General features: G+C 27.1%; 1 protein-coding gene across 2 annotated transcripts in view; it reads right to left on the minus strand.

The window, feature by feature from the left end:
- Positions 1–12,978, minus strand: part of LOC142236529 (uncharacterized) — a 66,523-nt gene that overhangs the window by 40,290 nt on the left and 13,255 nt on the right. The window lies entirely within an intron of this gene.

Raw genomic sequence — 12,978 nt, forward strand, 5'->3', positions numbered from 1 at the left:
AATTGAATTGAATTAAATTAAATTAAATTAAATTAAATTATATTAAATTAAATTAAATTAAATTAAATTAAATTAAATTAAATTAAATTAAATTAAATTAAATTAAATTAAATTAAATTAAATTAAATTAAACTAAATTAAATTAAATTAAATTAAATTAAATTAAATTAAATTAAATTAAATTAAATTAAATTAAATTAAATTAAATTAAATTAAATTAAATTAAATTAAATTAAATTAAATTAAATTAAATTAAATTAAATTAAATTAAATTAAATTAAATTAAATTAAATTAAATTAAATTAAATTAAATTAAATTAAATTAAATTAAATTAAATTAAATTAAATTAAATTAAATTAAATTAAATTAAATTAAATTAAATTAAATTAAATTAAATTAAATTAAATTAAATTAAATTAAATTAAATTAAATTAAATTAAATTAAATTAAATTAAATTAAATTAAATTAAATTAAATTAAATTAAATTAAATTAAATTAAATTAAATTAAATTAAATTAAATTAAATTAAATTAAATTAAATTAAATTAAATTAAATTAAATTAAATTAAATTAAATTAAATTAAATTAAATTAAATTAAATTAAATTAAATTAAATTAAATTAAATTAAATTAAATTAAATTAAATTAAATTAAATTAAATTAAATTAAATTAAATTAAATTAAATTAAATTAAATTAAATTAAATTAAATTAAATTAAATTAAATTAAATTAAATTAAATTAAATTAAATTAAATTAAATTAAATTAAATTAAATTAAATTAAATTAAATTAAATTAAATTAAATTAAATTAAATTAAATTAAATTAAATTAAATTAAATTAAATTAAATTAAATTAAATTAAATTAAATTAAATTAAATTAAATTAAATTAAATTAAATTAAATTAAATTAAATTAAATTAAATTAAATTAAATTAAATTAAATTAAATTAAATTAAATTAAATTAAATTAAATTAAATTAAATTAAATTAAATTAAATTAAATTAAATTAAATTAAATTAAATTAAATTAAATTAAATTAAATTAAATTAAATTAAATTAAATTAAATTAAATTAAATTAAATTAAATTAAATTAAATTAAATTAAATTAAATTAAATTAAATTAAATTAAATTAAATTAAATTAAATTAAATTAAATTAAATTAAATTAAATTAAATTAAATTAAATTAAATTAAATTAAATTAAATTAAATTAAATTAAATTAAATTAAATTAAATTAAATTAAATTAAATTAAATTAAATTAAATTAAATTAAATTAAATTAAATTAAATTAAATTAAATTAAATTAAATTAAATTAAATTAAATTAAATTAAATTAAATTAAATTAAATTAAATTAAATTAAATTAAATTAAATTAAATTAAATTAAATTAAATTAAATTAAATTAAATTGAATTGAATTGAATTGAATTGAATTGAATTGAATTGAATTGAATTGAATTGAATTGAATTGAATTGAATTGAATTGAATTGAATTGAATTGAATTGAACTGAACTGAATTGAATTGATATTTCTAATAATTTTCAATATTCCCTCGTATATTTAACGGTTTAATTGTAAGTCATATGATTGTTGTTTGAATACAGAATGCGTTCGTAGCAACAGCGCAGCAAATGATAGCCATTGTAGAAGCAGCAGCTACGTAAGAATATTTTCTTATTTTGCATATGTGATTGATTTCTAATATTTTTTTTGTTTCTACTGTTGTGAAACCTCTTTTCAAGTGGAACCACCACTCCAGTTCAATTGGTTTATTTCTTCGATGTTAGAACAAAAGATTTGTTGTATTTTTATGGATTCACCCAGACACATCTCATTTTCATCATGCGAAATAAGACATTTTAGAAAATTATTGTATTATTCCAATCAATGATGATCATATTTTCAAATGGGAATTCCTAATATAAAAATTACCTAGTTTTAATGTCTTGTGGAATGTCTTTATTTTCCTATATTACACTATTGCATACTTTTAGGAGTTTGAATTATTTCCACAATTTTTCCAACCCCCGCCTTTAAACTGGTTATAGATCAATATCGATCTGTAATTTCATTACATATTCTTGTTCTTCAAAATCTAGATGGTTATTAATTAAATGAAATAATTAAATGAAAGGTTAAGAAATGGACAATAAAATTGCTACGTTTGTATTTGTCTACATTGCATTGGCAGAACCACATCCATTGCTAATCAAGTTTGACGTTAATAAGAACGACCTTCACTTTGTTGCAATCAACTTTTAGTACAATGTTGAAGATTTGTTTTATTTTTCATATTTATACAATTACACCATTTCTTAGGAAATGTAGATGCATATTAAAAATTATTAGATTAATATTCTATAAAAATATTACTTGCACTATTATAGTCATAGTGCAAGTATAAATATTATAATGTAATATTTTATTTCATAAAACTTACACGCAAAGAAAAAAAACCTTTGGAAAACGTTTTTCTTTTGTTAGAGATTTTTGAATTGCTTCGAAAATTATACACTTTTATCACCAAAAAAATTCGTTTGGTACAAAATTTTTATTTTTTCAATAAAAAAAATATTTTTGAACCAACAACACAGTCCATTTCGTTTATATCAAACACTGTTCTTTTCTGACTTTAGGTCTTTAATAAAACACATTTTACAGTTCATAGTAAAAATGTAATATAGTAGAATATAATGTTGAACATTTTTTCAGAATCTTCCGACCATATCCGGAATATATGTAAAAAAAACTTTGGTCTTAGCAGGGATCGAACCCACGACCCTTGACATGCAAGTCGGACGTAGCAACCACTGCTCCACGGTGCCCAACTAAATGTTTTTTTTTTTTTTTTTTTTCTGTTAAATAAACTTTGTTTAATCGGCTCGTGGGCGCCGCAAGCTATGCTATATAAATATAACTTATATGGGTAATTATCTATTGATGACAATAACGGCTACATAGCTCAGTGGATAGTGTGTTGGCTTACAAATTGCATGGTCCGTGGTTCGATTCTCCGTCCAGGCGAAAGGTAAAAAAAATTAAAAAATTTATAAAATCGTATAATTTCTTCTACATTGTTTGTATTACAGAAAAAAGTGCTAAGAACTAAAAAACTTCGTGGAAGTGAGAAAGATGTGAGGGAAAATGCAATTAGCCAGAAAAAATTTTTTGAGTTAGTCTTTATGAAATTATTTTTTTACATCCTGGAAAAGAATAAACGTTTATCACAAAAAGTATAAACTTTTCTTCCAAATACACTTCCTTTCAACGAAAAGCAAATGAGAAACTAACTTTGTTTGTCTAAAATTTCGTTTGGGAGGAAAGAATTATTTTTTTGCGTGTATCTCTTTTTAGAACCGGAATTAAAAAATAACATTTTTGGAAAAAAAATAGTGAACACATAAGAAAAAAAAGTAGGTTAAATAACTAATAATAAGTAAATATTTTTCGATAAATTAAAAAAAAATATATTAGACTTAATTTTGTTCACTTTTTAAATAAAATTTAGTATTTTAAAGAAACTATTTGCGTTAGAAACTGCAAAAATGTTTTAAGCACCATACGAAGTAAAATTCACATATCTTAGGAAATGCTGAATTATTTTGTGGTAAAATCGAATTTAGTAAAATTGTATCCTTTTTTCATAAAATTTGAAATTTTCGTCTCTGAGTTGAACTCGCATGTCTTTGAATTAAGGCAAATTTTTCTTTAATTAAAAATTAAAGAAATATTCGTAATTAAGGAAATATTCTTTAAATTAACTGATATGTTGAATGTTTGGATTGATGATAAAAAAAGTATTTTTAAAGTTATTCTTGTTTTTTAGATTAATAAGAAATTTTTTATTTTGAAGTATATTTAATTTGGATAATTTTAAACTGAAATTTATTTGTACGTGAATTGCTTTTTTTATATGTCACAAAAAAGAGAATAAATATTCGATGAATAAGGAGTCGTATCTTTGGTACGGAATCGATGCCAAATTCCTTATAGGAAGCTCAATACACTGAAAAAAATATTGTCGTGAGGTCAAAGATTTCATGTCTTTAAAATACGAATGCAAATTTTGCTTAGCATAGAAGACACATTTCTCTAATAGAAAGTTTTTTTCCTTGTCCAAAAGTCGACAAACTTTTCAATGAAGTCGTATTGTCCTTATAATTGAGTGATTTCACTTAAAAATGGGTATCATAACATGAAAGAAAAAATGTTTGTGCTAAGGTTAATTTGACTTTAATAATTCAGAAAAATTCTTTAAATTTAATGAAATTGTCATTAAATTTGTTGCCTTTTTGCATATTGACTACAAAGCAAAAAATCGTTCTAATATAGGACATGTTTTTCAAAACTTTATTTTAAAGACGTTTTTTACTTGAAATATAGCATAATTTTTATTGGAAATCGAGTCTTAATTTGGAAAATAAAGCTGTCGTTAACTCGTTTTTAAAGGACTTTGATAGCATATGAAGAAAAAAAGTTGGAAAAGCGAAAAATTAAAATTTGCTTCCTAGAAGCAAGTACGCAAAACCCAAATTTAAAAGAGAATTGTGTCTTAAAAGTATCCTTACTTGTATTCTCCGCTTCTTTGGCTCGGAATCAATACCAAAATTTTTAAAGTAAAGACAAAATCTTTGGAACCGGGCATGCTTTTTTTCAGTGTATCATTGGATTCATAATGTTTTTATTCGCATTAAAAGTCGTCATATTATATATAAATTTTGTTATGATTAGAAATTGTGTTCAGTGCATTCAAATGCATGATATCAGGGTTCGAAACTAACATCGTGTCCTTATGAAATGCAGAAAAATAGACATGTGCGTTGATCGATTATCTCTCTCAGCTAGCCTTTCTGCAATATGTACAATATATTATTTCTATTTTGCCTTTTTTTTTTAAGTCAATTCTAAACATAGACAAAAAATCGAATAAAAAATAATGCTTCAGCCGATGCTTTTGGCACAAGGTCAAAACTATCATTAGCATAGAACAGTATCAGCGGCAGCACAAGCATTAGAATTGGTCGCAGCAGTAGTAAGCATAATATTGGCTGTGTGATGTATTGTCGTATTTTTATACCAAAAACAAAAAAAAAAAAAATTGCTGTGCCCAGCAGTCAGTCATTCATTCGCATAGTCTGTCGTCAGTGGTAGGCAATACCAGCAAATGTTGTGTCCAAATGTTTGCTGTTTTTTTTTTATTTTCTTTTCTTATTATTTTTTTGTAGTTATTTGTCTATTTGTAAATATACAAGCTTATGTACATAACTAAATATTTATATAGTTGTGTGCATTTATTTATACGTTTGTGTATATACGATTGAATGTACGAATCAACAGTTGAAAATATTTTCTTTTTAAATGTAGAAACAAAATAAAACGAATAACAGAAAGAGGCAGCAACCTTTAACTTGTTGCAGCTACTTTCAATATAAAGAATTCACTGTGTACATTAAAGTGGCTCCGAACTATAACTTGGCAAAACATATTTGAATTCAAATAAATGAAGTTAAATAAAATTGAATTGAATTACAATCATTTAAATTTTTTTTTTTTTTTTTTTTTTTTTTTTTTTTTTATTTAAGTCTATAGATACAATATCCTTACAGACTAATAATAATACTACATAACATATATACAACAATAAAAAAAAAAAAAATGGGAAATATATTATAAATTATCATTCATTCATTCAAATAAAGAATCATTTTACGTTTTAGCATATTTCTATCCTCAGAAAGATTAATAATATGATAATACTTATTAAAATCATCACATAGGTGGCGAAGAGAATCATTATTTGCAAACTCTCTTTGGAAGTAAGTTATACTTAATAAACGGAAGTTCCTTGTTGGTCTAAGAGGTACAGTTAGACTAATACGACTCAAAATAAAACTCGAAATAATTTTCCCATGTATAATATTCATAATAAACGTGATATTTAACATTTTTCTTCGACTAATTAATGACGGAAGTTTAATTTGTTCAAGTCTATATTTGTATGAAGGTAGTGTAAGATATGTCCATCCTCGTTTTCTCAGGCAAAAAATAAGGAATTGTTTTTGAACTGATTCAATTTTATCCGAATATATTTTATAAACAGGGTCCCATATAACTGAGCCATATTCTAGGGTAGTACGAACAAGAGAAATGTACAGACTTTTAGTGACACAGTGATCATCAAATTCTTTACACCATCTCTTCATGAAACCAAGCGAGCTGTATGCTTTATTAATCATCATAGTTAAATGTTGTTTAAAATTTAATCTATTATCTAAAAGAATACCAAGATCAAGAAAAGTCTCAACCCTATCAAGTTCACGACTGTAAAGAAAGTAACTAGTATCAATGCGTTTAACTCTATAAAATGACATATGCTTACACTTTGAGATATTTAATTTCATCAAATTTATATCACACCACACTAAGAAATTGTCAAGATCAGACTGTAATAGAGTTTGGTCAATAGGGTCATTAAATGAATAGAAGATTTTGACATCATCAGCATACATTAATACATGTGCATTTTTAATCACAAAGGGTAAGTCATTTATAAAGATTGTGAAGAGGACAGGTCCAAGATGACTACCTTGAGGAACTCCAGATATTACATCAAATTGATTAGAAAAAACATTCCTAAATCTCACTCTCTGAATACGTCCTATTAAATAGGAACTGATCCACTTTAACAAGGAAGAAGAGAAGCCAAGTTGTTGTAATTTTCGTAATAGAAGCATATGATTAACTTTATCAAACGCCTTGCTAAAATCTGTGTATATTACATCAGTTTGTTTACCCATCCTAAAACCATCATTGACTAGTGTCGTTAATTCTAAAATATTCGTAATAGTTGACCTTGACTTTCGGAATCCATGTTGGCATTCATTTAATGCTGAGGAAACCTGATGCGTTATAAATTCAGTTACCATCTTTTCTAGCAACTTAGGAATAGCACTTAGCTTCGCAATACCTCTGTAGTTAGACACTTTAAATCTATTTCCCGACTTAAATAATGGAGTAACATATGATTCCTTCCAACATTGTGGGACGTAACCCGATGATATTGAAATATTAAAAATTTTTGTTAGAGGTACTTTAAGAGAATCAGCACAGTGTTTCAATATGTTTGGTGGTACCCCGTCAGGGCCAGGTATATACGAATTTTTTATAGATCTCAAATTTTGATAGACACTCTCAATCGAAAATTTAGAATACAGTTACAGTAGGAAATTCAATAATATTAAATGGATATTCAGACTCGCAATCATACTTCACATCGGAATAAGTTGATGCAAAAAAATCTGCAAACATGTTGCTAATATCTACATCATTCTCAGCAAGAGAGGTATCGTTTTTAAGTGAATTTGGTAGTGTACTGGTCCTCCTTTTAGAATTTATAAATTTATAAAATGACTTGGGATTGGATTTCAACAGTTGCTTCATACTAGTTGTATAAATTCTATAGGCTTTCAAATTTTCAACATTGAACTCAGATCTAACAATGACATACAATGTAAAGTCAGATGATGAACCTGATCTTTTATATTTCTTGAATAACTTATTCTTCTTATTTTTAAGTCTGGCAAGATTACGGTTATTCCAAGGCGGTCCAAAAGATTTCACAATAACTTTCTTTGGGACGCACTTAGAAAAGCATTGAAATAAATAATCATAAAATTTTTTTATCGTTATATCAAAGTTTTCGTTGTTAATAATATCATCCCAAACTGCAGACGACAAAAGTGTATTTAATTTATAATAATCAGTTTTATGAAAAAAAATTAAAGTGAATAAAAATAATTTAAATTATTTAAATTAATAAATAATAAGTTCATTTATTTTATACTTTATAATTATATTTAATATACACACAATTTTTGGGTACATATTGTGAGCGCATGCGAAGGTTTTGTGAGGTAACTTTGATATCAAACGAAAGGAGTTCACCATATATACAGTCAAGATTTAGTTGAGAAATTTGCATTTTTTTAAATTGACATTGTTGTGATAGATTATTTATTTAACCAATGCCCTTCTGGACAACATGTTGATAGAATTCAATCAATGGAGCTCTAATATTCCAAATAAAAACTTATCCTTATAATTAAAACGAAACTAAAAAAAAAACTTAAAATTAAAATCCTAACGCACAACCCTTTATACATAGTAAACAAGAAATTAAAACGTATGTAATTTGAAATTGTCAGTGTAATTGTCAGGTAAATATTTGCATTATAGAGAAGATAAATAATTTAACAAATTCCTTTTAAATGTAAAAGGAGTAATAGAGAAATGTTTAAGGTGGTGATGTAGCGAGTTCCATAACCTGGCTACACGTACAGAAAACGATCTCTCAAAGACAAGATGGTGAAAATGATCCAAAAGCACCTGTGTATTTCTAGTCGTATTCAAAAACGTTATTGACTTCATCAAATACAGTGGTGAACCAAATTTCACCACACAGAAGAAAAAAATACAGGCATCTCAAGTTTAAAAAGTCAAATGAACAACCCAAAAACGGAAAAGAGTGGAAGTCGTAGTTATCACGCGCATGTGAGCCATAAACGTATCTTAAAATACCATGAAAACAAGAATGTAATTTACGTAAGTTCGATGCATTAGTACCTGAATAAACCTCTAGTCCATACAAAATATTCGGCATGAGTAGGGCCTGAGCTAGTCTGTGTCGTACATCAATCGGTAGAATAACATCAATACTATATAACTTCCTTAGAGTCAGATTCACTTGCGAGCAGACAGAGGAAATATGACCCGTGAAACTCAGTCCAGAATCAATCTCAAATCCTAAACAGGAAACGCAAGTAGAACAAGATACAACAGAATTCTGTACCGTAATACTTGCAGAGTGATCACGCGCCCCATGAAACAAAACAAAATTAGTTTTCTGCACATTCAAGCAAATATTATTCTGTATGCTGCTGGGCACAGCATACAGAAATACGACCAATATCGTCGTCAAGTTCCCAAATGCAATTACCCAAAGAAGAATCCGAAGAATTATATAATTGGATGTCATTCGCATAGATCCCAAGCTCAGAAAAATGAACACATTCACAAATGTCGTTGACATATAACATAAAAAGCAACGGACCTAGAATGGGACCTTACGGGACACCATAGTGTATTGCACGAGTCCCAGATGATCGACCATTAGATATCACAAACTGCGATCGATCCGACAATAAAGAATAAATTAACATACATGAATAGTGCGAAAAACGGAACTGAGAAAAAAGCTTATTTAAGAGAATAGTGTGGCCAACAGAATTAAACGCCTTACTTAGATCTAATATTGCAAGTATACCCGGATTTCTTCGATCTAAAGATCGTCTGATATTGTCCGTGACGTGAATCATTAAAGAAGTTGTGCTATGGTGACTCCTAGGGAGCCACCGTAGTGCAATGGTTAGCATGCCCGCCTTGCACACACAAGGTCGTCGGTTCGATTCCTGCTTCGACCGAACACCAAAAAGTTTTTCAGCGGTGGATTATCCCACCTCAGTAATGCTGGTGACATTTCTGAGTGTTTCAAAGCTTCTCTAAGTGGTTTTACTGCAATGTGGAACGCCGTTCGGACTCGGCTATAAAAGGAGGTCCCTTGTCATTGATCTTAACATGGAATCGGGCAGCACTCAGTGATAAGAGAGAAGTTCACCAATGTGGTATCAAAATGGACTGAATAGTCTAAGTGAGCCTGATACATCGGGCTGCCACCTAACCTAACCTAACATGGTGACTCCTAAAGCCAAATTGGCAACTGTCCACCTAGGAATGCGATTCAAGATATGCACACATCTGATCCTTAAGAATTATCTCAAACGCCTTAGACAAAGCAGGTAGGACACAAATCGGTCTAAAGTCTGAGCATTCCCTGCCAGAAGTACCCTTTTTCTGTAGAGAAAATACCTTAGCCAGCTTCCAATTCGCAAGGAATATTCCAGTCATAATAATCGTATTGAAAAAATGTAGAAGATGTCGAGAAATAAATGGATAAATCAATTTAATAAATTTCACCGGAATAGAATCATGACCTGTCGCATTCGACTTAATACTAGATATTGCACAAAAAATCTCATATTCATCAATACATCGAAAATTAAAGTCATCACTACGGTCAGGATAATTAGGGCTACTGAAACTAGAAGAAGAAGAAGACGACACGGAAGTAAAACAATATATTCAAATCGTTAGGATCAATATCACAACTATAAGAATCCGATTTGGAAGCACCAGCATTCCTCATTCGAGACCAAAAGTCTCGGGGACTGTTAACGCTCTAATGCCCAAGCCCGCCTTTAGGCGGTCTTCATTTAATAAGAAAGCTTTTGAGTAAAATACACCTTAAGACAACAAAAATGGGTAAAATAAAAAGAAAACTTAGTTAAAACTGTTTAAGAGGCTTTGCAGCATAAATATACTGAATTTTACCGTATAAATTTTTCTTGTTTATTTTGCTTGCTTTTGTGTCGTTAACATTGAAAATTTAATCAGCTGGCAAAAAAATTGGGGCATTAAATGCCACCAAAAAGGCGCGCGCCATACTCCCTTTTCGCACGTCTAATAATTCTTCAAGCCTCAGCTCTGTATCCATTGTATATATCCTTATTTCTAGCAGTCTTATTCTCCATATATGCCCTATAAGCCAAATCCCTATTGGCAATAGGGATTAGGCTTATAGGGCTAATAGGTTACGTATAGTGGCAACCCGATATTTTACGCTCACTAAGACTATTCAGTCCATTGTGATATGACAGCGATGAACTTTTCTCTTATCACTGAGAGCTGTCCGATTCCATGTTTAGCTAAATGAAAAGGGACCTCCCTTTTATAGCCGAGTCCGAACGGCATTTCATATTGCAGTGAAACCACTTCGAGTGTTAGTTTGAGTAGCTGTGTCTACTACAACATATTGTTTGGTTTGTTGTATACGTTTTTTTATGCTTGCATGGGAAGAAAGTTTAAGAGTCATTGGGAGAGCACTGGTAACTAGTAGAGGTGTGCACGTGACACGGAATTGTCGTGACTCACGCGTGAGTCGCGATTCACGCTGACGGCAACGGCGTGAGTGTGCGTGAACGTGATTAACCAAACAAATGTCGTGCGTGAGCGTGAGTTACTAAAATAATATCTTCGTGAGTGTGCGTGATAAACGAATTTCGGAAAAACACACTCACGAAAATAATTCCGCGTACGAACATAAAATGCTTACGAGTTGAATTCATTTATAATTTTAGTGACACCCTAGGTCTAAAGAGTTTTAACATATAACGCTCTCGATTTTAATCATACTCATGTTTTCAATCAGGTTCTATAGGTAAATTACTCATAAAATTATTCGTGAGTCACGATATTTTTCGTGAGTCACGACATTTAAAAGATTTTCGTGCGTGAGTGTGCGTGAGTGCAATATTCTGTTCGTGAGTGAGCGTGAGTCCTACCAAATAATATCGTGCGTGAGTGTGCGTGAATAAGATTTCTCCGTCATGAGTGTGCGTGACCGTGAGCAAAATATTACTCACGTGCACAGCTCTAGTAGGTAGGGAATGAGTTAAAACAATTTGAATGATAGAATTGTACTTTGTATATGCAATAGGGGAGTGTGGTGGAAGATTGAATTGATCAAATAGTATAATATTTGATAGCCTGATCAGATACAAATACCGAGAATTTATATATATATATATATATATATATATATATATATATATATATATATATATATATATATATATATATATATATATATATATATATATATATATATATATATATATATATATATATATATATATATATATATATATATATATATATATATATATATATATATATATATATATATATATATATATATATATATATATATATATATATATATATATATATATATATATATATATATATATATATATATATATATATATATATATATATATATATATATATATATATATATATATATATATATATATATATATATATATATATATATATATATATACATATATATATATATATATATATTTGTGTTTTTTTTTTCAAGAATAAAAGTAAAATCAAATCAAAATATTTTCATACAACATTCAAAATAAATTCTACCAATGAAATATTTATTAATGACATAGACTGATAAGTTCCTCATGTACTATTAGCCACACTGTGTTTTTTGTAAACGTTTTGCTAATTGAATAGGGAAGCTCATATCTATATGATTGTTTTTATTATGCCCGATACATCAATCGTTTTTCATTTGAATAAAAATACTCGTGAATGAAAATATTAGGTAAACAAATTGAAAACACATAGGTGGAATTGCAATTGGTTAAAGTGGAATGTAAATGCTACAATTAAAAAACATGTGACTCGTACACTGAAACAAATATTGTCGTGAGGTCATAGATTTGATATCATTAAAATACGAATGCAAATATTGCTTAGCATAGAAGACGCATTTCTCTAATATGAAGTTTTTTCCTTGTCCAAAAGTCGATAAATTTTTCAATGAAGTCGTATTGTCCTTTTAATAATGAATCAAAAATGGGTATCATAACACGAAAGAAAGAATGTTTGGGCTAAGGTCAACATGACTTTAATAATTCAGAAAAAATCTTTAAATTTAAGAAATTGTCTTTAAATTTGTTGTCCTTTTGCATCTTGCATCTACAAAGCAAAAAATCGTTCAATTATAGGAAATGTTTTTCAAAACTTTATTTTAAAAACGTTTCATAGCATAATTTCTACTGAAAGTCGAGTCTTAATTTGGAAAATAAAGTTGTTAACTCGTTTTTAAAGTACTTTGATAGCATATGAAGAATAAAAGCAGAAAAAGCGAAAAATGAATATTTGCTTCCTAGAAGCAAGCACAAAAAACCCAAATTTCAAATAATTGAAATTTATTTTCATTTATTAATGGATCTTTAGATGAAATTTTATTAATGGATCATTAGATG

Source organism: Haematobia irritans, chromosome 4 (genome assembly GCF_050003625.1).
Source record: "Haematobia irritans isolate KBUSLIRL chromosome 4, ASM5000362v1, whole genome shotgun sequence".
Taxonomy (NCBI): Eukaryota; Metazoa; Arthropoda; class Insecta; order Diptera; family Muscidae; genus Haematobia; species Haematobia irritans.